At 49.3% G+C, this 23097-nt stretch overlaps 1 protein-coding gene and 1 long non-coding RNA gene across 2 annotated transcripts in view; both read right to left on the bottom strand.

The window, feature by feature from the left end:
- Window positions 1-23097, bottom strand: part of LOC307204602 (maestro heat-like repeat-containing protein family member 7) — a 371363-nt gene that overhangs the window by 72264 nt on the left and 276002 nt on the right. The gene's annotated exons all lie outside the window — the stretch shown is intronic.
- The window catches only part of LOC307203992, a 273126-nt gene that overhangs the window by 4524 nt on the left and 245505 nt on the right, over window positions 1-23097 (bottom strand). The window lies entirely within an intron of this gene.

The following is a 23097-nucleotide window of genomic DNA, read 5'->3' as shown; positions in this document are numbered from 1 at the left end:
GTTGACGAAAATTAAGAGAAAAGTCAAAATTGTGTTTTGACTGTATATGATTTTTAAAATATTGAAACAATAAAATATAATTGTTAAAAAAAGAAGAAGTTGTAACCATTTTTAAGCTTCTGGGTAGGCAGCCTCAGAATGGCTTGCAAATGTACTTTGAAGAAGCCAGCTTTGGCAGAGGCCACTGTAACTTCAATGCCAGCCCATAATAGGCCTTATGGTAGATAGAAGCTGGGCTCTCTCCTGGCACCTCGGAATTCAAAGAGGTCAGCTCAAGCCCTGCTGTTTCCTAGCTCAGGGCGCCATATCACCAAAGTCTACCCCTGGGGGTTTTTTCATAGAATCATAGAATCATAGTGTTGTGACTGGGGTTTGTGATTTCAGCTCTCTTGACATAATATGCTGGAGACAGTTCTCTAGTAACACTTCTTTATTAAAGCAACAAGACTAAGACCTGAGGAGGGGAGAGCTACATTTATAGGGACAGGGAACTAGCTAGAAGGGATACATTTTGGAGGGAACAATATCAGACAATCACAGTCCTGCCTTTTGGAGGCAACCAATAAGATAGAGGATCCAAATACAGCAGCTTAAATGAACCAATAGTAGCTGTACCCTCTGGAACCAAAAGGCAGTTACTTTACCCTAATGCAATTACAGACAATAATAATACAGATATAAAATCATTTGACTCAATACACAACACCCCTCCCCCCCTAGTGAGCACAGCAGACGTAATCTCTCAGGTACTGTGGGGTCCTACAACTTCTACTTGATCTCCTGACAACAGGTGTTGCCGGTTCTGGATTGGGTGTCACCTGTGGTAGGGGGGCTGCTATAGGGGTTTCGTCAGGAACAGATGGAGTCCCAGACATCTCAGGGTCCCCTACCTGTACCTCGTCATCCTGAGGACTAGCAGACCCTGGTTCATTTGCTGAAGCCCCTGGTGAATGCACCTCTGAGCCATTTTCAGTCTGGTCTTGCAGCTCTGCGTCATTAGCCAGGGATGAATTATCAGACTCTTCCCTGCTGAGCGCCCGGCGCCTCAGTTGATCTATATGTCTCTTCCAAACTTCCCCATTTTCCAAGGTCACATAATAGGACACAGGTCCACTAGCCCGGGTGACCACACCAGCCACCCACCGCGAACCTCGTGAATAGTTCCTCACCCAGACCAGATCTTCAGGGGCGAAATACCTTGTTGTGTCAGTCTCAGCCTGGGGGTTTGCTCTTGAATTACGGTTTGGCATTTTATCCGGGTGGACATAATCCAGCACCGTTACCAATCTTCTACCCAAGAGCAGCTCAGCTGGCGACTTGCCCGTCGCAGTACACGGCGTCGCATGCTGCAAAAATAACATTCGCGCGATGCGAGCTGACCAGTTACCCTCCATTAAGCGCGCAATGGATTCTTTGGCTGTTCTTACCATGCGCTCCGCCTGCCCATTGGAGGACGGGTGAAAGGGCGCGGATGTGACCCATCTTATGAAGTTATCAGCCAAGAATGCCCTGAATTCTTGGGATACAAAAGCAGCCCCATTATCTGATACAATGGTCTCAGGTAACCCGTGGGTTGCAAACAGCTGTCTCAACACCTTGATTACGGCAGCTGATGCCATGCTAGGGACCATCGCCACTTCTAACCATTTGGAATATGCATCTGTCAGGGACTCAGCGGGAGCGCAGGGAGGAGAGGAGATGGAGAGCGAGGGGGAGCAATCCGAGGGCAGCGTAGGAGAATATGACAGCAGCCCGATAGATTCCATGAGCCTCTCCAGCGAATCGGAAGATTCACAGAAGGGGGCGCCGATGGGCAGGGCAAGGGGCGACCCAAGGGGGACACCCCAGAAGCAAGGGGCCAGCGGGGACTCCCAGAGCAGCAGTTGGAAATCAGGACCAGCTTCCCCACCAGAGCGTAGTGGGGGGGGGAGGAGTCCCAGGTGTCAGAGCCCACATATGCACCACCAGCGAGAGAAGATGAGTCAGGGTTGACCACGCCTCCATCGGAGAGCGAGTTAACGGTCAAGAGGAAAGTTGCAGGCTGGGCGCGCGCGCCAAGTTCAAAGGTACAGGCGAGCGGCACAGAAGGTAGCCCGGATAGGGAACCAGGTCCTAAAGCCCGCCGGAAGGAGGGGCAAGAATCGTCAGGGTCAGCGTCAGAGGAGTCCAGGAAGGATGAGACCCTAGCGGGCAGGAGGGCCCAGAGGAGAAAGGAACTTAGGAAGAGGTGGAGCAAGGCGAGGGTCTTAAACTGGTGTGGAAGGGGAGGAGACTCAGACGGGACTTCGCCGGTCTAAGGTCGAGACGTAGAGCTGCACGCTGCGGCTTTAAAATGGAAACTGAATCTCAATAAAGACTTTTGTACATAATTACAGCCTAGCATTGGTCCTCTGTGAGCTGGGACCTGGAGGCAGCTCTGATAGCATCGATGATAACCAAAAAGACCTTCCCCTGGAATGGCCCAGCAAAATCTAAGTGCAGCCGGCTCCAGGGAGATCTGGACTGCTCCCACCAGTGAACTGGTGCTCTGGCCACTTCTGGCCGCACCTCTTGGCATGCCTTGCATGTTCGTACCCATTGTTCTATATTCTGGTCCATTCCAGGCCACCACACATAACATCGGGCTAGCGACTTCATCCTGACCATTCCCGGGTGTCCCATGTGAAGCGTCTCAAGAACCCTGTTTCTCAGTGGTGCTGGGATGATCACCCTATCTCCCCACAGGAGACAACCCTTATGCATGGATAACTCGTGCTGCCTTGTCGCATAAGGCCTGAATTTGTCTTCATGCGGACCACCTGGCCACCCCCTCCCCACCCAAGTGAGCACACGGGAGAGAACAGCATCTTTCCTCGTTTTCTCAGCAATATCAGTAGCCGTTACAGGAGCCCCCGGAAGTGTTTCCAGCATCATTATGTGCTCCGCTGGAGCAGGATCCTCATTGCTCCCGCCAGGAAGGGGCAATTGACTCAGCGCATCAGCGTGGCACAACCCTTTCCCCAGCACATGGGTCAAGGTGTACTGGAACCCGTTCAGGAATATAGACCAACGCAACATTCTGGGGGAGAGAATTTGTGGCGTTTGTTTGTTCGGGTTAAACAACCCCAACAGTGGTTTGTGGTCCGTTTCAATGGAGAAATGATGACCGTACACATAATCATGGAACTTTTTGATTCCTGCCACAATTGCGAGCGCCTTTTTGTCAATTTGAGCATAGCTGCGCTCCGTGGGCGACAACGTACGGGAATAGAAAGAGATGGGCTTTTCTGACCCATCCGGTTCCCTATGACTCAGCACCGCCCCCAGGCCGTATTGAGAGGCATCACATGCCAGGACCAGCGGCTTCGATTCATCATAATGAGCCAGGACGCTCTTGCTACTCGGCATTCCTCGCAAGGAGTCAAAAGCCTTCTGCTGCTCCTGCCCCCATCGCCACACATTCTTTTTCTGCAACAGTCTATGTAATGGTTCAGCTACCGAAGCTTTCTGGGGTAAGAACGAATGATAAAAGTTAATAAGTCCCAGGAATGACTGCAACTCCATCTTGTTCTGTGGTCGTGGTGCCTCGATGATGGCCTTAACCTTAGCATCTGTGGGGTGGATGCCTGATGCATCAATTTTAAACCCCAAGAATTCCACAGTTGGCACCCCAAAACTGCATTTTTCCTTTTTTAGTTGCAACCCCGCCTCCTTGAACTTGAGCAACACTGCACGGACACGCGCAACCAGCTCCTGTGGGTCTTTTCCAGCAATCAAAACATCATCAAAAAATGGCAAGACCCCCGACAGACCTCTTAACAGGCGTTCCATGAGCCCTTGAAAAATCCCTGGGGCCACACAAACTCCAAATTGTAATCTGTTAACTCTGAACGCCCCTTTATGTGTGACAATAGTCTGTGCTTCCGCTGATTGTGGGGTTACTGGCAGCTGTTGGTAAGCTTGTGCCAGGTCAATTTTGGTGAACACCTTGCCCCCAGCCAGTTTAGCCAACAGATGTGATACGACTGGAATGGGGTATGAGTTTCCCCTGAGTGCCTTAATGATAGTACATTTGTAATCAGCACAGATCCTGACTTCCCCATTTGCTTTAAGGGGCGTGACGATTGGAGTCTCCCACTTAGCGGAGTCCACGGGTGAGAGAACTCCCTGCTTGACCAATTTATGCAGCTCTGCTTCGATCTTGGGTTGCAGTGCAAATGGCACTCGCCTTGGTTTGAGTCGGATTGGGGCCACCCCAGGGTCCAATTCAAAGTCAACTGGGGGCCCTTTATAACAACCCAGTTTTCCATTAAAGAGACCAGCAAATTCTTTGCATAATGCCTTGCTCATCTCAGGGCAGGTTTGGATTGAATTAAGCCCTGATATACTCAGTCCCAGGGCGGGGAACCAGTCAGTGCCCAGGAGACTGGGGCGACTGCCCTTCGCAATCACCAGTTTGAGTACCGCCTGTTTGTCCCGGAACTGTACTCTCACGGCACACATTCCCATGACATGGATGCGGCCCGCTGAGTATGACTGCAAAGTTGCCGGGAAGGGCTCCAGAGGGGGCAACTTACCCCTGGGGAAGAATGTCCTCGCGGTCTGGTCCAACACGATAGTAAATCCAGATCCGGAGTCCACCTCCACGTCGCACAGCTGACCCTCAATCTTCACCTTGACGTGTGCCTTGCCTTGCGCTGGAAACTGCACGACCCTCCCGTTGATCTCCGTTACGTAGTGGCAGTCCTTTAGAACATGGTTTTCTGTGGGCGATCTGCAATGCTCCAGTCTGGGTGCTCCAGTCGCTCCCAACGCCGCCGATCTACAGACCCTGGCGATGTGACCTGTCTTTCCGCACGTCCGGCACATAGCATCCCGGAAACGACAACTCTTCCGCTCATGGTTTCCGCCACAACCAGGGCACCTGCCTCTGTGATCTTTGCGCACTGTGCAGGCCTGACACACTGACTCGACCCCACGGACTGGGCTCTGGCTCGGAGTAGCCTCTAGCTCGTCCATGGCATGCACAACTTCTATCTGTGGCTTAGGGGCCCTGCGACTGGCATCAAGCTCCTCTCTTTCATAATTCTCCGTGGCGGTGGCCTCCTTCAAGGCTGAAGCAAGGGTAACTTCTTTAGCTACGATGCGTCTTCTGGCTTTCTTGCTGCTCAGACCACCGATAAACCGATCCAGGAGAGTCTCTTCCAGATCTTGAAAGTCGCAGTGCTGAGCGAGCTTCAGCAGTTCAGCTAGAAATGCAGATACAGACTCCCCAGCATGCTGCTGCCTCTTATGAAACTCCATCCGCCAGGCCATCTTGGTCTCAGTAGATCTCAGGCCCACAGTAGATCTCAGGCCCACAGTAGCTCAGGAATGTGGCCCTTCTTTTGTTGGCATCGGTGATCCCTTGAGCCACTGAGAAGAACTCGAAGCGTTCGACGTAGTCTTGCCACGTGTGGGGCCCTGATGGCTGGAAGGGCTCCAATACCCTTGGACTCTCCATTGTCCTGTGGGCAGGGTCGTCTTCTCAGCTGGCCAGTGAGTCTTGTTCTTAGCTACAATCCGGACTCTGAGGCAGGGCTGCGTTTAACCGCTCCTCAGCATTCCGGATCCCATCCTCGACGCCAATTGTTGTGACGTGGGGTTTGTGATTTTAGCTTTCTTGACATAATATGCTGGAGACAGTTCTCTAGTAACACTTCTTTATTAAAGCAACAAGGCTAAGACCTGAGGAGGGCAGAGCTACATTTATAGGGACAGGGAACTACCGTATTTTTCCCTCTATAACATGCAGATTTTTTCTCCTAAAAAGTAAGGGGAAATGTTTGTGCGTGTTATAGAGCGAATGTGTGGTCCCTGGAGCCGTTTGTCCCAAGTGCATGGCAAAGATCAGGCAAAAATCATATTGCGCCGTCATGGAGGAGAGGAGGCTGCTGCTTTCCTGCATTCCGCCTCAGGGTCTTACTGCCCACCCCGTTCTGTTTCGGTTGCTGTTTGCTCAGACAGAACAAAGAGCAGTGAAATCCCCTCCCCTCCAGGCAACCCCTCCCCTCCAGGCAAGTAGAGAGGAAAGCAGAGCGTCCCTGCTCCGGTGGTGCTGCTGCTGCTGCTGCTGCTGCGTCTGGGGACTCGGCAGGCAGCGGAAAACATGCAGATGAGAGAGAGAGAGAGAGAGAGGGCTGGCTTGAGTGGGTGGGTGGACTTTTGCCTTCCTATCCCCCCCCTTTAAACCCCTCTCCTGCATTCTTAGCCAGCTGCTTCTCCGCACACCCCTCTCATGCTCCTTGTCCCTTCTATATTTTTCCTTCCCTCCCCACTTAAAACGTGGTTAAAAAGCACGGATCCACATGGATCCTCAGGATCTTTGCATTGGGTCACCCCAAATTCACCATCAGATCACATAGCAATGATCTGATGCAAAAACAGGGCTGCAATGGTGCAAAAACATGGTTACAAAGCATGGATCCACATGGATCCTCAGGATCTTTGCATTGGGTCACCTCAAATTCACCATCAGATCACATAGCATGTCCATGGCTACAGCCTGCCCCCCCCAAATCACGTACCCACTGTTGCCTGGGGCTGCAATGGTGCAAAAACGTGGTTACAAAGCATGGATCCACATGGATCCTCAGGATATTTGCATTGGGTCAGCCCAAATTCACCATCAGAGCACATAGCATGTCCATGGCTACAGCCTGCCCCCCAAAAATCACGCACCCACTGCTGCCTGGGGCTGCAATGGTGCAAAAATGTGGTTAAAAAGCATGGATCTACATGGATCCTCAGGATCTTTGCATTGGGTCACCCCAAATTCACCATCAGATCACATAACATGTCCATGGCTACAGCCTGCCCCCCAAAAATCACGCACCCACTGTTGCCTGGGGCTGCAATGGTGCAAAAACGTGGTTACAAACCATGGATCCACATGGATCCACAGGATCTTTGCATTGGGTCAGCCCAAATTCACCATTAGAGCACATAGCATGTCCATGGCTACAGCCTGCCCCCCAAAAATCACACACCCACTGTTGCCTGGGGGTGCAATGGTGCAAAAACGTGGTTACAAAGCATGGTGTCAGGGACTCAGCGGGAGCGCAGGGAGGAGAGGAGATGGAGAGCGAGGGGGAGCAATCCGAGGGCAGCGTAGGAGAATATGACAGCAGCCCGATAGATTCCATGAGCCTCTCCAGCGAATCGGAAGATTCACAGAAGGAGGCGCCGATGGGCAGGGCAAGGGGCGACCCAAGGGGGACACCCCAGGAGCAAGGGGCCAGCGGGGACTCCCAGAGCAGCAGTTGGAAATCAGGACCAGCTTCCCCACCAGAGCGTAGTGGGGGGGAGGAGTCCCAGGTGTCAGAGCCCACATATGCACCACCAGCGAGAGAAGATGAGTCAGGGTTGACCACGCCTCCATCGGAGAGCGAGTTAACGGTCAAGAGGAAAGTTGCAGGCTGGGCGCGCGCGCCCAGTTCAAAGGTACAGGCGAGCGGCACAGAAGGTAGCCCGGATAGGGAACCAGGTCCTAAAGCCCGCCGGAAGGAGGGGCAAGAATCGTCAGGGTCAGCGTCAGAGGAGTCCAGGAAGGATGAGACCCTAGCGGGCAGGAGGGCCCAGAGGAGAAAGGAACTTAGGAAGAGGTGGAGCAAGGCGAGGGTCTTAAACTGGTGTGGAAGGGGAGGAGACTCAGACGGGACTTCGCCGGTCTAAGGTCGAGACGTAGAGCTGCACGCTGCGGCTTTAAAATGGAAACTGAATCTCAATAAAGACTTTTGTACATAACTACAGCCTAGCGTTGGTCCTCTGTGAGCTGGGACCTGGAGGCAGCTCTGACAGTAAGTCCCGTCTCACTCTCAAAGAACCTCGCAACGTGAGAGGACGCAGCGAGGGGCGAAGATTGGTGCTTCGCGAGCTCACAAAAGCAGCACAAGATGACTACAGAAGAACGACTGGCAGCTTTGCAAGACGCCGTGGCACAACTTAACGCAGAAATACTAGCGGCAAGGAGGAGAGAAGAGGAATCAGATGCTGTCTGCAAGGATCTGCAAAACAGGTTGGAAATGTTGACCAAACAGGGGCCACCGGGAGCCAAATCAGAAGGGATCGGGCTCGGGAAGAGAGGGGGGAGCCTGGTGTCGCATTTCGATGGGAGTCTGCAGCAATATCCTAACTTCAGAGCAGACGTAGTTTTTGCGCTAAAGTTGCTGGAGAAGGACTTTAGAGATGAGCAGGAGAAAGTAGGCTTCATACTAACGCATCTCCATGGAGAAGCTAAAGCGTGGTTGCGCAATCTGTGGAGAGATAATGATCCAGCCCTCCAAAACGCAAAAGCCTTCATTAAGGCAATGGACGATTGTTTTTTATCGGAGATAGATGTGGATGTCGCTAGAAAAGAGATTCACGGTTTGAAACAAGGCAGAGCCACTGTAAGGCAATATCATTCCCGCTTTTTTGCATTGGTCAACGCGCTGGGATGGGAAAAAGACTCAGCGTCCGTCAGGGACCTGTTCTGGGAGGGGCTGAACGGGGCTGTGAAAGACGAAATCGCAAGGGGGGAGAGGCCACGGAGCACTCAAGAAGTGGTCCAGAAGGCGCTGACGATTGGTGTGAGGCTAGAAGAACGTCCCTGGAGCAAAGATGAAGGGCGTTGGGGACGCACGCCAGCAAGGGCACCTCCTTTCTTTCCCAGAGACTCAGCGCGCGCTCAATCCACGCCTCCACTGGGAGGGGGAGAGGAGCCGATGGAGATAGGTGGTGCCAAAGCTCAGTCAGCAACCAGAGCCCTCACACCAGGAGCAGCCAAGGTGAAGCCTCCTAGAGGGAACAGGAAGTGTTACATCTGCGAAAGTGCTCAGCATATGGCAAAAGAGTGACCCCAGAGGCTCCGCAAGCACAATGCAGCCTCAGCAAAAGTAACAGAAGCAGCTCAGCAGAGGGAACCGCAGCAGGGAAACGACGAAGTCTGGCTGGAAGCAGAGCCGCTGGGGCCCAGCCAGACGAGTCAGTGAAGCAATCCCCAGGAATCTTACAGCCCACAGACCCCCTCCCGCCCAAACCAGTGGTGCAGCTCACCGCAACACTCCAGCTTCCCAATGGGCTCACCATGGAAGTGCCTATTACCATTGACTCTGGTAGCAATGCAGACTTTATAGGAGTGGATTTCATCAAGCAACATAGCATAGCGCTCCTGCCTGCCGCGATGCCCCTGAAAGTAGTGACAGTCGATGGAAGAGAATTGCTGGGGGGACAGGTGGTACAGCAAACGCCGCCAATGGTGATGCGAATTGGAAATCACCGCGAAGTCATCAGCTTCAATGTCACCCACCTGTCAGACACGCCCATAGTGTTGGGCATGAGCTGGTTGGACATTGCATCATGACTAACCAGGAGGACGAGGGACAAGAGGATGACCCACAGCTACAACTGGGCATGCTGCAAGCGGTACCCAACAAGTACAAGGCGTTTTTGGAGGTCTTCTGCGAGAAGGAAGCGGACAAGCTGCCTCCCCACAGACCCTACGACTGCAAGATTGACCTCCTGCCGGGGGCAACGCTGCCGACCGGAAAACTGTACTCCATGTCTGAAGACGAACTGCAAGAGCTCAGGGAGTTCATAGATCACAATTTGAAGCGGGGATTCATCCGAGAATCCAAAGCAGTGGGGGACACCCCAGAAGCAAGGGGCCAGCGGGGACTCCCAGAGCAGCAGTTGGAAATCAGGACCAGCTTCCCCACCAGAGCGTAGTGGGGGGGAGGAGTCCCAGGTATCAGAGCCCACATATGTACCACCAGCGAGAGAAGATGAGTCAGGGTTGGCCACGCCTCCATCGGAGAGCGAGGGAACGGTCAAGAGGAAAGCTGCAGGCTGGGCGCGCGCGCCAAGTTCAAATGTACAGGCGAGCGGCACAGAAGGTAGCCCGGATAGGGAACCAGGTCCTAAAGCCCGCCGGAAGGAGGGGGAAGGATCATCAGGGTCAGCGTCAGAGGAGTCCAGAAAGGATGAAACCCTAGCGGGCAGGAGGGCCCAGAGGAGAAAGGAACTTAGGAAGAGGTGGAGCAAGGCGAGAGTCTTAAACTGGTGTGGAAGGGGCGGAGACTCAGACGGGACTTCGCCGGTCTAAGGTCGAGACGTAGAGCTGCGCGCTGCGGCTTTAAAATGGAAACTGAACCTCAATAAAGACTTTTGTACATAACTACAGCCTAGCGTTGGTCCTCTGTGAGCTGGGACCTGGAGGCAGCTCTGACACGCTGTGATGCAGCAGCAGCAGCAGCAGCAAAAAAGGCGAATGCTCTTCTCGGCTGCCTCCACAGAAGTCTAGTGTGCAGATCCAGGGCCCAAATCCTGGAGAGTCAGTGTTCAAGTTCAGAGGCAAGAGCATTTATGTTGCAGGCAAATCCTCACTGGTATCTGCAAGGGAGGCTGGGAGAGACCCCCACCATGCCACCTGAAGCCCTAGACAGCAGCAGCCAGTCAGTGTAGAGGTGGTGTGACATAGTGGTAAGAGCAGTGTTTCTCAAACTTGGGTCCAGACAACAGCTGGGAAGAAACAGTGGATCAGAATGTCGGTCTAGGGCCCGGGAGGCCGGGGTTCAAATTCCCGTCTGGCCATGAAGCTCACTGGGTGACCTCAGGCCTGTCACTCACTCTCAGCCTGACCTCCCTCGCAGGGCTTTTGTGAAGACAGAATGAGCAGGAGTGGCAGAGCCTAGGAAAAGGGACGGGCCGTCTGTCATTCTCTCACTTTAGCCTGGGGGCTGATGCCGTAGCTGGTGAAGGCATACTGCCAATGCAGCAGCCCCAGGTGGGTGATCAGGAGCTGGCAGTAAGCGGTGAAGGTTGTGGTGAGGAAATGCCAGTAGAGAGCTCGGTCCAGAAACCAGATCTCAGAATGCGGGGTGACAACTGGAAGAGAGAAGAGAGACCGCAGGATGAGAAGAACAGACCACCCCACCTTTCAAGGGGGCCTAGGGATGACGAACTGGGCCTCGGTGCTTTCTACAAAGGATAAAGGTGTTTCCGAGGGAAATTCATCCTCTGAGGCCCTTCTTCGGGTGCCTCCTCCCCGAGAGGAGGGTGGCTACACAAGAACAGGCCTTTTCTGCAGTTGCTCCCTGTTTGTGGAAGGCTCTCTCCAGGGAGGCTTGCCTGGCACCTTTGCGACCTATCTGTAGGCGTCAGGCGAAAATGTTCCTCTTCAACCCAGCCTTTGGCTGATTGACACCTGACAGCTTTCTAAATGTGTTGCGTGGGGGGATGCTTGTTTTTCTTCTTATTTTTATTATGCATTTTGTGCTTTTTATATTGCAGTTTTAGGTGGTAAACCACCCTGAGATTTGTGGATGAAGATAATAATAATAATGGGGAAAGATGAAAGCCAGGCATAGCTTGCTTCAGGAAGACTTCATCACAGGCCATGATAGAGAACAGCCTTTGTCGGTTAAAGCTTTCTGGGAAATGATCTATAATGAAATTAAGAAGGTCCTTAAGTGGACTTTTCCTAAGAAACCAGAGGCTTTCCTCTTGGGCATGGTTGGCCAAGTGGTGTTAAGGAAGGACAGGAACTTTTTTATGTATGCCACTACAGCAGCAAGAATTCTACTGGCAAAGTATTGGAAGACACAAGAACTACCTACTCTGGAAGAATGGCAAACAAAGGTGATTGACTTTATGGGACTGGCCGAGATGACGGGCAGAATCCATGACCAGGGGAAAGAGACAGTGGAAGAGGACTGGAAGAAATTTAAAATATATCTTAAAAATAATTGTAAAATCGAAGAATGCTAAGATGTCAGGGGGTAAGAGGTAAAGAATTGCAGCAGTAATCAAAAAAACTAAAGGAATCTTTATGAAAGGGAATTAAGACAATGGACCTAAGGGTTGCTAAAGAACTACTAAACAAGGATGCAGGGATGGGGAGGTATGGGGAAGTCAAAAGAAAGAAGGGTATGAAACGATGAGTTGGAAACTGTGTTGTTTTGTGTTGCTTTTGTTATCTGTTTGAAAAACGAATAAAAATTATTATAAAAAAAAATAAAAAAAAAGAGAACAGCCTTTGTCAACCTGGTGCCCTCCAGATGTTTTGGACTATCCGTCCAAAGCCCATCAGTCTCAGCCAGCACAACTGTATGGTTCAAGGAACAGTAGTCCTGCCCTATTCCATGAAAGGGACTCAGAGAAATAAGAGGGGCTGAAGACCTATAGGGAGTGGGGAATGGGGCAATCCGTCGTCCAGGAATGGCCCTACTGCAGCTAGCGAACCAGACAAAGCTGGTAAAAGGCACTGCTAGCTCCCTGACACTTTCCATTAGCTCTTGCTAACACTGGATGAATTTGCAAGTCACAAGAAATAGTTGATGCAAATGAGCCGCAGTTTCTCTCTGGCGCGCATTCTTCCCCCACCTCCTTACCTTCTGGTTTTCCCTTGGCAACCCTTTCCTGTTTTGTGGGGGCAGTGGGGCGTCTTGCAGTAGGACCCCCTCCTAAAGTGGCTCTCTGCTATCAGCCTAGCTTCCTTCCGGACTTGAGAATCTCCGCAGCCAGTTATTTCCTCCCAGCCTAACCTGCCTGCAGGGTCGTTGTGATGACAAAATGTGGGAGAAGTTAATGACGTGCCCCATCTTGGGCTCCTCAGAGCAAAGGTGGGATATCAATGCAATGAACAAAAATGCTCCAGGAGACTTAGCATCTAGATCAAGGGAAGTAATAGTGCCACTGTATTCTGCTCTGGTCAGACCTCACCTGGAGTACTGTGTCCAGTTCTGGGCACCACAGTTCAAGAAGGACACTGACAAACTGGAACGTGTCCAGAGGAGGGCAACCAAAATGGTCAAAGGCCTGGAAACGATGCCTTATGAGAAACGGCTAAGGGAGCTGGGCATGTTTAGCCTGGAGAAGAGGAGGTTAAGGGGTGATATGATAGCCATGTTCAAATATATAAAAGGATGTCACATAGAGGAGGGAGAAAGGTTGTTTTCTGCTGCTCCAGAGAAGCAGACACGGAGCAATGGTTCCAAACTACAAGAAAGAAGATTCCACCTAAACATTAGGAAGAACTTCCTGACAGTAAGAGCTGTTCGACAGTGGAATTTGCTGCCGAGGAGTGTGGTGGAGTTTCCTTCTTTGGAGGTCTTTAAGCAGAGGCTTGACAACCATATGTCAGGAGTGCTCTGATGGTGTTTCCTGCTTGGCAGGGGGTTGGACTCGATGGCCCTTGTGGTCTCTTCCAACTCTATGATTCTATGATTCTATGTGTTGTGTATTGAGTCAAATGATTTTATATCTGTATTATTATTGTCTGTAATTGCATTAGGGTAAAGTAACTGCCTTTTGGTTCCAGAGGGTACAGCTACTATTGGTTCATTTAAGCTGCTGTCTTATTGGTTGCCTCCAAAAGGCAGGACTGTGATTGCCTGATATTGTTCCCTCCAAAATGTATCCTTTCTAGCTACCGTATTTTTCGCTCTATAACACGCACCTGACCATAACACGCACATCGTTTTTAGAGGAGGAAAACAAGTGAAAAAACATTCTGAATGAAACAGTAGATGTATCATTTTTGTGCTTCATGCTGTGGCCACAGACATGTGATCTGATGGTGAATTTGGGGTGACCCAATGCAAAAATCCTGAGAATCCCTGTGGATCCATGTGTCAGAGCTGCCTCCAGGTCCCAGCTCACAGAGGACCAACGCTCTACGTCTCGACCTTAGACCGGCGAAGTCCTGTCTGAGTCTCCTCCCCTTCCACACCAGTTTAAGACCCTCGCCTTGCCCATCGGCGCCCCCTTGCCCTGCCCATCGACGCCCCCTTCTGTGAATCTTCCGATTCGCTGGAGAGGCTCATGGAATCTATCGGGCTGCTGTCATCTTCTCCTACGCTGCCCTCGGATTGCTCCCCCTCGCTCTCCATCTCCTCTCCTCCCTGCGCTCCCGCTGAGTCCCTGACACAGCGTTAAGCTTCTGGTCTCCGCTCGCCCCCCTCCCCAGCCTAGCCCATGTTGGGATTCAGAACTTCTAGGGTTAAGTTGTTCTGAGTAGTGCCTCCCATTCTGACGTTTGGAAGGAGGGAGGAGCTCTACTTGTTGTTCTCTCTTGGTCTCTGAAAGAGACGGACGCCATGAATGCTAGCAGTCCAGGAGAATCTGAGAAATGCTGAGCTGTAAATATTTTGCTGCAATAAAGAACTGTTAATTTGGACACACAGTGCTTGGTGTGTTTGTCTGGATCTGAAGCAAGTAGCAACAGTTTTGTTCCGCTGTGTTTTTTACTCTGCAAGGCGATACCGGAGAGAAGAAGGTCTGCGCTGGGAAGTGTGCCGGACCGCAATAAACTGAGGCTAATTGGGGCTATAAAGTAATTAGCCAATAAAGATCTTATCACAGGTTATGGAGGACCTAATTACCGCTTATAAAACTGTTGCTGAAAGTCTGCCGGTGGGCTTTGAAGTCGGCTTGCTCGGCTGGGAGGACGCTACCGAAGCGGAGGTCTGCGTTCTGTGTTTTGCCTGCTGCTAAGAGGCAAGAGTTGCTGAGAGCTGAGAGCTGAGAGCAGCTGAGAGGACAGGTGCCGGAGAGCTGGTGATACGTGAGTACAGCTTGGGGCCCCTGGGAAGAAAATGGCAGACAGCCACGAGTCATTCGTAGTCCCATTTGAAAAATTGGACGGCAAAAATTGGCAAGAATGGAGCAGAAGGCTGAAGGCATGGCTGGTAGCGAAGGGGCTGTGGGAGGCTGTTCAGGGACCTCCACTACCCACACCAGCGGCAGGAGCTTCAGCTGCAGAAATTGCAGACGCTCGTGCTTCACAGAGAAAAAATCACAAAGCCCTGGGAGCTATTGTGCTTAGTGTGGATGGCTCACAGCTGCCTTTGGTAGAGGGGCTGGAGAATGCATGTGAGGCCTATCAAGCGTTGGAAAGGGTGCACCACAGAACCACGGCTGGGGCAAAGATACACACCACCAGACGCTTGTTTGAGATGAAGTTACGTCCTGGGGATAGCATCAGGAAGCATGTAACTGATATGCTGGCTGTGTTTAACCAGCTGAGACTGTTACAAGTCAACTTTTCAGAGGAGCTGAAAGTGTACATTTTGCTCAGCTCTCTGGACAAGAGTTATGATAATCTGTGTCTAACTCTGGAATCGATGGATCCCCAAACGCTGACTTTGAATTACGTCACAGGACGCTTATCAGATGAAGAGGAACGCCGCCACAGAGAGGGCAAAGCTGGCACCGGGGGCTCTGGGTGTAAGGGCGGAGCCAAGCCAGCAGAATACACGGTCCAGGCTTTTTCCGTTCGTCGTTGTTACATCTGTAATTCGACTGAACATTTGCGTCGCAACTGCCCCCACCGGAGCAGAGAAGCAAGGCAGGATGTTGCCAAGGTCACTTCCCACGGGAACCAGCCAGGTTTCCATGGCAACCAGTCTGGCAAGGCAGCCAGACGTGGAGCTGAGCAGAGCGGACGTGCTAAACGCGAAGAGGAAGCTTATCAGCTGGCTGCCAGTATGGCATTGTTTGAGGACAGCTCTGAGAGAGACACTGACTTACGCTTTCTAATCGACTCAGGAGCTAACTGCAACCTGATTCCAGAGACCCCTGCAGTCGAGATGTGGAATTGCAAGGCAATTCCGGCTGGGAAAACTGTTCAGTTTGCAAATGGGGAAAAGAAAAATGTGACTAACATTGCAAATGTATTGTTTTCTGTTTTGCAGGAGCAGATGGAAGTTTGCATTGTGCCGGGAATGCAACACTGTATTTTATCTGTGCCTTATTTGTTGAAAAAGGGGTTTAAGGTTTGCTTTGAACACGATTTTTGTACAATCTCCAAAGGAGGGAAGCAACTGGTCAGAGTTGCAAAGGGGCAGAATGATCTCTTCATTCTTAAAACGTCTCTGGTGGGTGAGGGGAAGGTTGAGAAAGCACAAGCCCTGCGTGCTACAGTTCCCACTCATGTTTCATGTTCTTGTGCGTGGCATAAGAAGACAGCACATGCTTGTCTTGAAGAACTACAGGTGCTACCTGAGGTTAGCAAAGGCTGTAAAATTGAGGAATGTGCAAGAGTCCTAGATTGTCAGGCTTGCAGACAGGCAAAGGTAAAAGGGTGCAGTTACCCCAGGGTGGACAGGGTAACCACAAAACCTTTTGATCTTGTGCACATAGATCTGTTGGGTCCCATGAAGGAACCAAGTTTGGGAGGGGCCAGGTTTCTGCTGACGCTGCAGGATGATTTTTCGCAGAACACCTGGACACATGGTCTCAAATCCAAGGAAGATGCAGCACAGCTGATTAGACGTTGGATTGAGGAGGTGGAACTAAGGTTCTCCACGAAAGTGCGGGCAGTCGCTTGTGACAGAGGTACACAGTTTACTGGGTCTGCTTTGCAGAAGTTCTTTCACAAGAAAGGGATAAGTCACACAGTGACTTCTCCTCAACAGAGGGGGGTGGCAGAGCTCAGAAGTGAGGCTCTGGTTAAGGCTGCACAGGTGATGCTGTCAGATTCTGGGTTATCTCCAAGGTTTTGGATGGAGTCAATTAAATATGTGAGCTTCACCTGGAATCGGTCCTACAATTCAGTGGTAGGAGACACACCGTTTTTCATGCTTCACGGGAGGAAACCTCAGGTTCACTTCCTCCGTGCGTTTGGATCAACGGCCTCGGTGCCGGTGCCTGAAGCTTTGCGAGGGCCAGGTGAACCCAAGTTCCAGAAAATGATCTTCTGTGGGTATGAGCCAGCGGCTCATGCATGGAGGTTTGCGTACCCGTCAGGTGATCAGAGTAAGCTGCTGATCAGTAAACACGCTGAGTTCTATAAGCAGGATGAAAAGTCAAAGACTCCTGCCAGGCGCGATATTCTTTCAGAATGTCTTTCTGATTCAGAGCAGGAAGGTTCTGATGAGGAGGAAGGAGAGCCAGAGGCTGAGTCTGCTGATGACGATCAGCTCACTGACCAAAGTCAGGAGCAGGATGGGGCATCTCCACAAGTTGTAAAAAGAGAGCCCAAGAGTGAGCCTAGTTCTCCTGTGAGGGTAATGCAAAGGATTCGAAGACGCGTTAAGTCAGAGGGGGAATCCCGGGATGCAGAGGACACACCTGCTGACCGCAGTGAGTCAGAGGAAGTGCCTGAGTTTGTGCCCAGGAGGTCCAGTCGCACAACGAAGGGAATTCCACCTGAGAGGTATCAGGCCACAGGTGCGTGGGTAAGTTTCGCACAGTGCGAATCTGAGAGTTGTGAGGATGTTCCACAGATGCCTGACAGGAACGCCAGGAGAGGGAGCAAGGCATTGGGGAAGGGATTGATCTCACAGAGGTCTGCAAAGGTACATCCACAGGTCTTGTCAGAATACTCGGCAAGAGGGGGTGTTGGGATTCAGAACTTACAGGGTTAAGTTGTTCTGAGTAGTGCCTCCCATTCTGACGTTTGGAAGGAGGGAGGAGCTCTACTTGTTGTTCTCTCTTGGTCTCTGAAAGAGACGGACGCCATGAATGCTAGCAGTCCAGGAGAATCTGAGAAATGCTGAGCTGTAAATATTTTGCTGCAATAAAGAACTGTTAATTTGGACACACAGTGCTTGGTGTGTTTGTCTGGATCTGAAGCAAGTAGCAACAGTTTTGTTCCGCTGTGTTTTTTACTCTGCAAGGCGATACCGGAGAGAAGAAGGTCTGCGCTGGGAAGTGTGCCGGACCGCAATAAACTGAGGCTAATTGGGGCTATAAAGTAATTAGCCAATAAAGATCTTATCACAGCCCATTCCCTGCTAGGTTGCATCTGTCCATGGAGGTCCCCCTGCAAGAGCTATGCTTCTCAGCCATACTGGCATCCTGTCCTGCATTTACTCAAGTGAAAATCCCACGTTGCCCCCTGCCCCCCCCCCCATGCTCACTGCCAAGGATTTTGCAGCCCTTGCCTGTGCTTTTGCTGGTTTGGTAAACTGCTTTGAGGTTTTTTGTTCTACAATCAAGCAACACATACTTTTCATGAAATAGTGAAATGGAAACATGGCCACCTGCCCAACCTGAGGAGGTGTGTGCAGATCTCCAAGAACAGATTGGGTTTTCGTTGGAAGGGGACAACACCTGCTTCTGGTGCTCATGAGCAACAGTGAGTGAGTGTCAGTTGCAATCAAAGTGTACTTCCTGCATTGCAGGGGGTGGGCTGGATGACCCTTGGGGAGCTCTGAAGCCTACAATTCTCTAGAATCTGAGGCAAACTGACAGAGTGTTTAGCTTGGGTGTTGGTGCCAAATGAAGGCCTTTCTGTGGCAAATAGCCTGGATTAGCATAGATTTTTTCTTTGGGCCTTTCCCTGAACCCATAAATTTGGGACTTGCTTCCAGAAAAATGTGCAGGACAGACCTGCAGCCATTCCATGTAAAGACAAAAGACAAAACAAAAAAAAGACCTCTATGCTGACTTGCCCGTTTCAGGATAGTTTCACCCAGGTTCCAAAATGTCTCATTGATCTCAACAAAATTCATTTCAAGTTAGTGTGCATATAGCCATAGCCTTGTATTATTGTTAAGTTTGCTTCAGATGATTCAATTGGTTTCACTTCTGCCCTGTGTGTTTGCCAAAGGACTGGCAGTGGACTTTTTTGCCTATTCTTAAAGACCACAAAGACCACAGAGAGAGCGACCTGCGTAGGGGAAACTTCTGCACCAAATGCATCAGCGAACCCAATGCACCCAGGTATCTCTCCTCGTGTGAGATAGAGAGTGGTTGCCAGTCAGTGCAGAGCAGCCTTTCTCCACCTTGGGTCACCTAATGTTGTGGGAATACAAGGCCCATCATCCCTGACCACTGGTGGTTTGGGCATGCTGCAGGCCTCATGGTGAGTGCCGTCCAGCATTTTGTCACCCTCCTCAGTGGTGACGCCCAGGGTGGCACACAACCACCGCACCCCCTTCCTCTGTCCTTGCCTGCAGAGACAATGGAATGAATCCCTCCTGTCATAATCCTGTTTTTATCAAGGGACAGAGTTAAGAGCTTTCAGCAGCAGTAGCAACCTCCAAGGATGCTGTGTTTTGATAATCAGTTGGTGTTTGTTTCAGGCTGCTTTGGGCACCATTCAGTGCAGTGACGTAGCGTATGAGCACACTCAACTAAACTTGCCATTTGTGGGCACTCTCAGTTGGCATCTCTGTGGTTGGCAATGATGGGGAAACAGAACTGAGATGTCTGTAAGAAGCTGGTGAGGTGGGCAAGGGGGCTTGGCTTAGCTCAGGCAAGGGACTGTTGGATGGCCTCCTTAAGTACAATTGATAGCCAGTTTTGACGAAGAGCAAAGAACAGAAGAGGTTGTGCCTCAACCTAACAGGCACTTTCTTGGCAGAAACAGTGACGTCGCAGAGGGGTGTGTGAAATGGGTACCTTAGGGGGTATGGAAATCAGCAGCTCTGCAACTTTTTTTTAAAAAATAATATTTATTAAGTTTTTGACAAAAAAAGGATTGCAAAGTAGTGAACAATAAACAAAGAACGCACAAAGAAAATACAAGAACCAAAATTTAACGTAAAAAGAAAAAAGAAAAACCCCTCTTTCTAATATCTTACCACTCATTTACTTATTTTCATGACTTCCTCACACCTCCTTTTTTTGTATTCCATTTAAAAATTTGTTCAGCAAATTCGTACCCTCTTAATTTACCCTTAATTGTTTATCCTCAAGTATTCTAACTTCAAATTTTCATCTGATGTCAATCTATTCTTACATATTCTTATTTTGCCTTATTGCTAGAACCACTTCGTTTCATTCCAACATCATCAACAGTCAATAATTTTACAGTGTTTCTGTAGATAGATTTTAAATTTCTTCCAATCTTCTTCCACCAACTCTTCTCCCTGGTCTCAGATTCTGCCGGTCATTTCTGCCAATTCCATGTAGTCCATTACTTGCATCTGCCATTCTTCCAAGGTGTCTTCCAATGCTTTGCAATGAATATTCTTGCTGCTGCTGTAGCATACATAAAGAAAGTTCTATCCTTCTTTGGCACCAATTGGCCGACCATGCCCAGGAGAAAGGCCTCTGGTTTCTTCAAGAAAGTATATTTAAATACCTTTTTCATTTCATTATAGATCATCTCCCAGAAAGCCTTAATCCTTGGGCACGTCCACCAAAGGTGAAAGAATGTACCCTCAGTCTCTTTACATTTCCAACATTTATTATCGGGCAAATGATAGATTTTTGCAAGCTTGACTGGAGTCATGTACCACCTGTATATCATTTTCATAATATTCTCTCTTAAGGCATTACATGCCGTAAATTTCATACCTGTGGTCCACAACTGTTCCCAGTCAGCAAACATAATGTCATGTCCGATATCTTGTGCCCATTTTATCATAGCAGATTTTACCGTTTCATCCTCAGTATTCCATTTCAGCAGCAAGTTATACATTCTTGATAGTATCTTAGCTTTGGGTTCTAACAGTTCTGTTTCTAATTTTGATTTTTCCACCTGGAAGCCAATTTTTTTATCTAAATTATAGGCCTCCCTTATTTGAAAGTAATGAAGCCAATCTCGCACTTTATCTTTTAATTTCTCGAAACTGCAGTTTCAATTTGTCACCCTCCTGTTCCAAAATCTCCCAATATTTTGGCCAGTTGGCCTCCATATTGAGTTTTTTCAGAGCCTTCGCTTCCATAGGTGATAGCCACCTTGGAGTTTTATTTTCAAGTAAGTCTTTATATCTTGTCCAGACATTAAACAATGCTCTTCTGACAATATGATTTTTAAATGCCTTATGTGCTTTAACCTTGTCATACCACAGATATGCATGCCACCCAAAAACATTGTCAAAACCTTCTAAGTCCAAAATGTCTGTGTTGTCAAGAAGCAGCCATTCTTTCAGCCAGCAAAAAGCTGCTGATTCATAATACAGTTTAAGGTCCGGCAGGGCAAATCCACCTCTATCCTTTGCATCAGTAAGTATTTTAAATTTTATTCTGGGCTTCTTGCCCTGCCAGACAAATCTAGAAATATCTCTCTGCCACTTCTTGAAACAGTGCATCTTGTCTATAATTTGCAATGATTGAAACAAAAACAGCATTCTTGGCAATACATTTATTTTGATAACAGCAATTCGGCCTAACAAGGAAAGCTTCAGGCTTGACCATATTTCAAGATCTTTTTTCACTTCTGACCAACATTTCTCATAATTATCTTTAAACAAATTCACATTCTTAGCAGTCATGTTCACCCCCACGTATTTTACTTTTTTTACCAATGTTAAACCTGTCTCCTTCTGAAACCTCTCTTTCTCAACTGGTGTTAAATTTTTCTCCAAAACCTTAGTTTTTAATTTATTCAGCTTAAAACCTGCCACCTGACCAAATTCCTGGATTAATTCCAAAACCCTTTTAGTACTAGATTCTGGTTCCTGTAATGTCAATACTAAGTCATCTGCGAAAGCTTTAAGTTTGTATTGTTTAGCTCCGACCTGAATACCTTTAATCAGATGGTCCCTTCTAATCATGTTTAACAGGACCTCCAGGACCGAAATAAAAAGCAATGGGGAAATTGGGCAGCCTTGTCGTGTCCCTTTCTCCATCTTAAATTCTTCTGTCACCACGTTATTAACTATCAGTTTAGCCTTTTGTTCTGAATAAATTGCACCTATACCATTTTCAAAGCCTTGATCAACCCCCATCCCCTGAAGATTTTTCTTCATGAAACTCCAAGAAATATTGTCAAAAGCTTTCTCCGCGTCTACAAATATCAAAACTGCTTTGGTATTAATATTTGTTTGAAGCTTTTCCAGTGGCGTAGCGTGGGGGTGCAGGGGGGGCCGGCCGCACCGGGCGCAACATCTGGGGGTTAGGGTTAGGGGGCGCAAATCCACGGGTTAGGGGGCGCAAATCCATGGGTTAGGTGGCGCAGATTACTTGCCTTGCCCCGGGTGCTGACAACCCACGCTACGCCACTGAGCTTTTCTAAAATGTTAATTATATTCCTCGTGTTGTCAGACAAATGTCTGCCTGGGAGAAAGCCAGCTTGATCTTTATGTATCTACTCCATTAATACTTTTTTCAGGCTTTTAGCCAAAATGTCTGCAAAAAATTTATAATCCACATTAAGCAGGGATATGGGGCGGTAGTTCTTAAGTTGTGTCTTTTCAGACTCGGTTTTCGGTATAAGGAAATCAGCAGCTCTGCAACTTACGTCCGTTGGAGGGTCGGGCCTCTGAGCACCCCAAGTGCCTCACTTCACAAACAAGCAGACTTCAGAGCCAGCTCTAGGTGGGTGCTGGTGTGGTAGGTTCTTTCATGGAGCTTTGACTGTGTTAGGCCATGGAAGGCTGGGATGCTAATGAAACTGCTCCATGGAGTGAATATTGTGGGTTTAGAAATCAAATCTAAAAATGCATATTCTTACTAGTAAGCATGTGTGGGGATTAAAATCACAGAGCAGTATTGCTGTTAGGTGGACTCAGATCAATGCAATTGGTAGAGAAGGCTCTGTGTTATTTCATTTCCCCTCCTCTCTTGGTAGGGAAGAAGAAAAGAAGTATTTTCTGTTCCCTCTCTCTCTCTCTCTCTCTCTCTCTCTCTCTCTCTCTCTCTCTCCAACCAGCCGATGGGAGAAGACTTGTATCTGCTTGCTCCAGCATCAGGCTCATGCCTGAGGCTGCTTTCACTGTAAATACAAGTATTTTACCTGCATTTATTTTTACTGCTGTTGTTGCTAAGGGCAGGTGCTTGACTGTGAGCAAACTATATGTTTTAACCATACTTTTCAGTCGGTGGCCTGTTTACAGGGTAACAGAAGGGGGAGATCAGCCTAAAGGCTTTTGTTTTTACTGTTTAAGATGCTCGGCACTGTGCTTCTAAACACAAGCGATAAGCTGATGTTTTGTCTGTTGGCCAGGTTTGTGGAGGAATAAAATATAGTTAATATATTCCCTCACCTACATGGTAAAACCTAACCAACATCTACCATAATGTGAAATCAAGCCATTCCAGGAGGTGTGCCGGAAGCTGAGGAGTGAGGGAGCAAATCATTTGATTCTGCTCCCTTGCCTCAGCCATGACCCCTCTGGTGGTGGGCAGACTGGGGGGTAGACTTCCTAGAAGCCTTCTCTTCCATAGTAGCCAGGCCTGTATAGTCATTGCATTGCTGGTGGT

Source organism: Podarcis cretensis, assembly GCF_951804945.1.
Source record: "Podarcis cretensis genome assembly, chromosome: 15".
In the NCBI taxonomy this organism is placed as follows: domain Eukaryota; kingdom Metazoa; phylum Chordata; class Lepidosauria; order Squamata; family Lacertidae; genus Podarcis; species Podarcis cretensis.
This window is presented reverse-complemented; position numbering and strand designations above follow the sequence as displayed.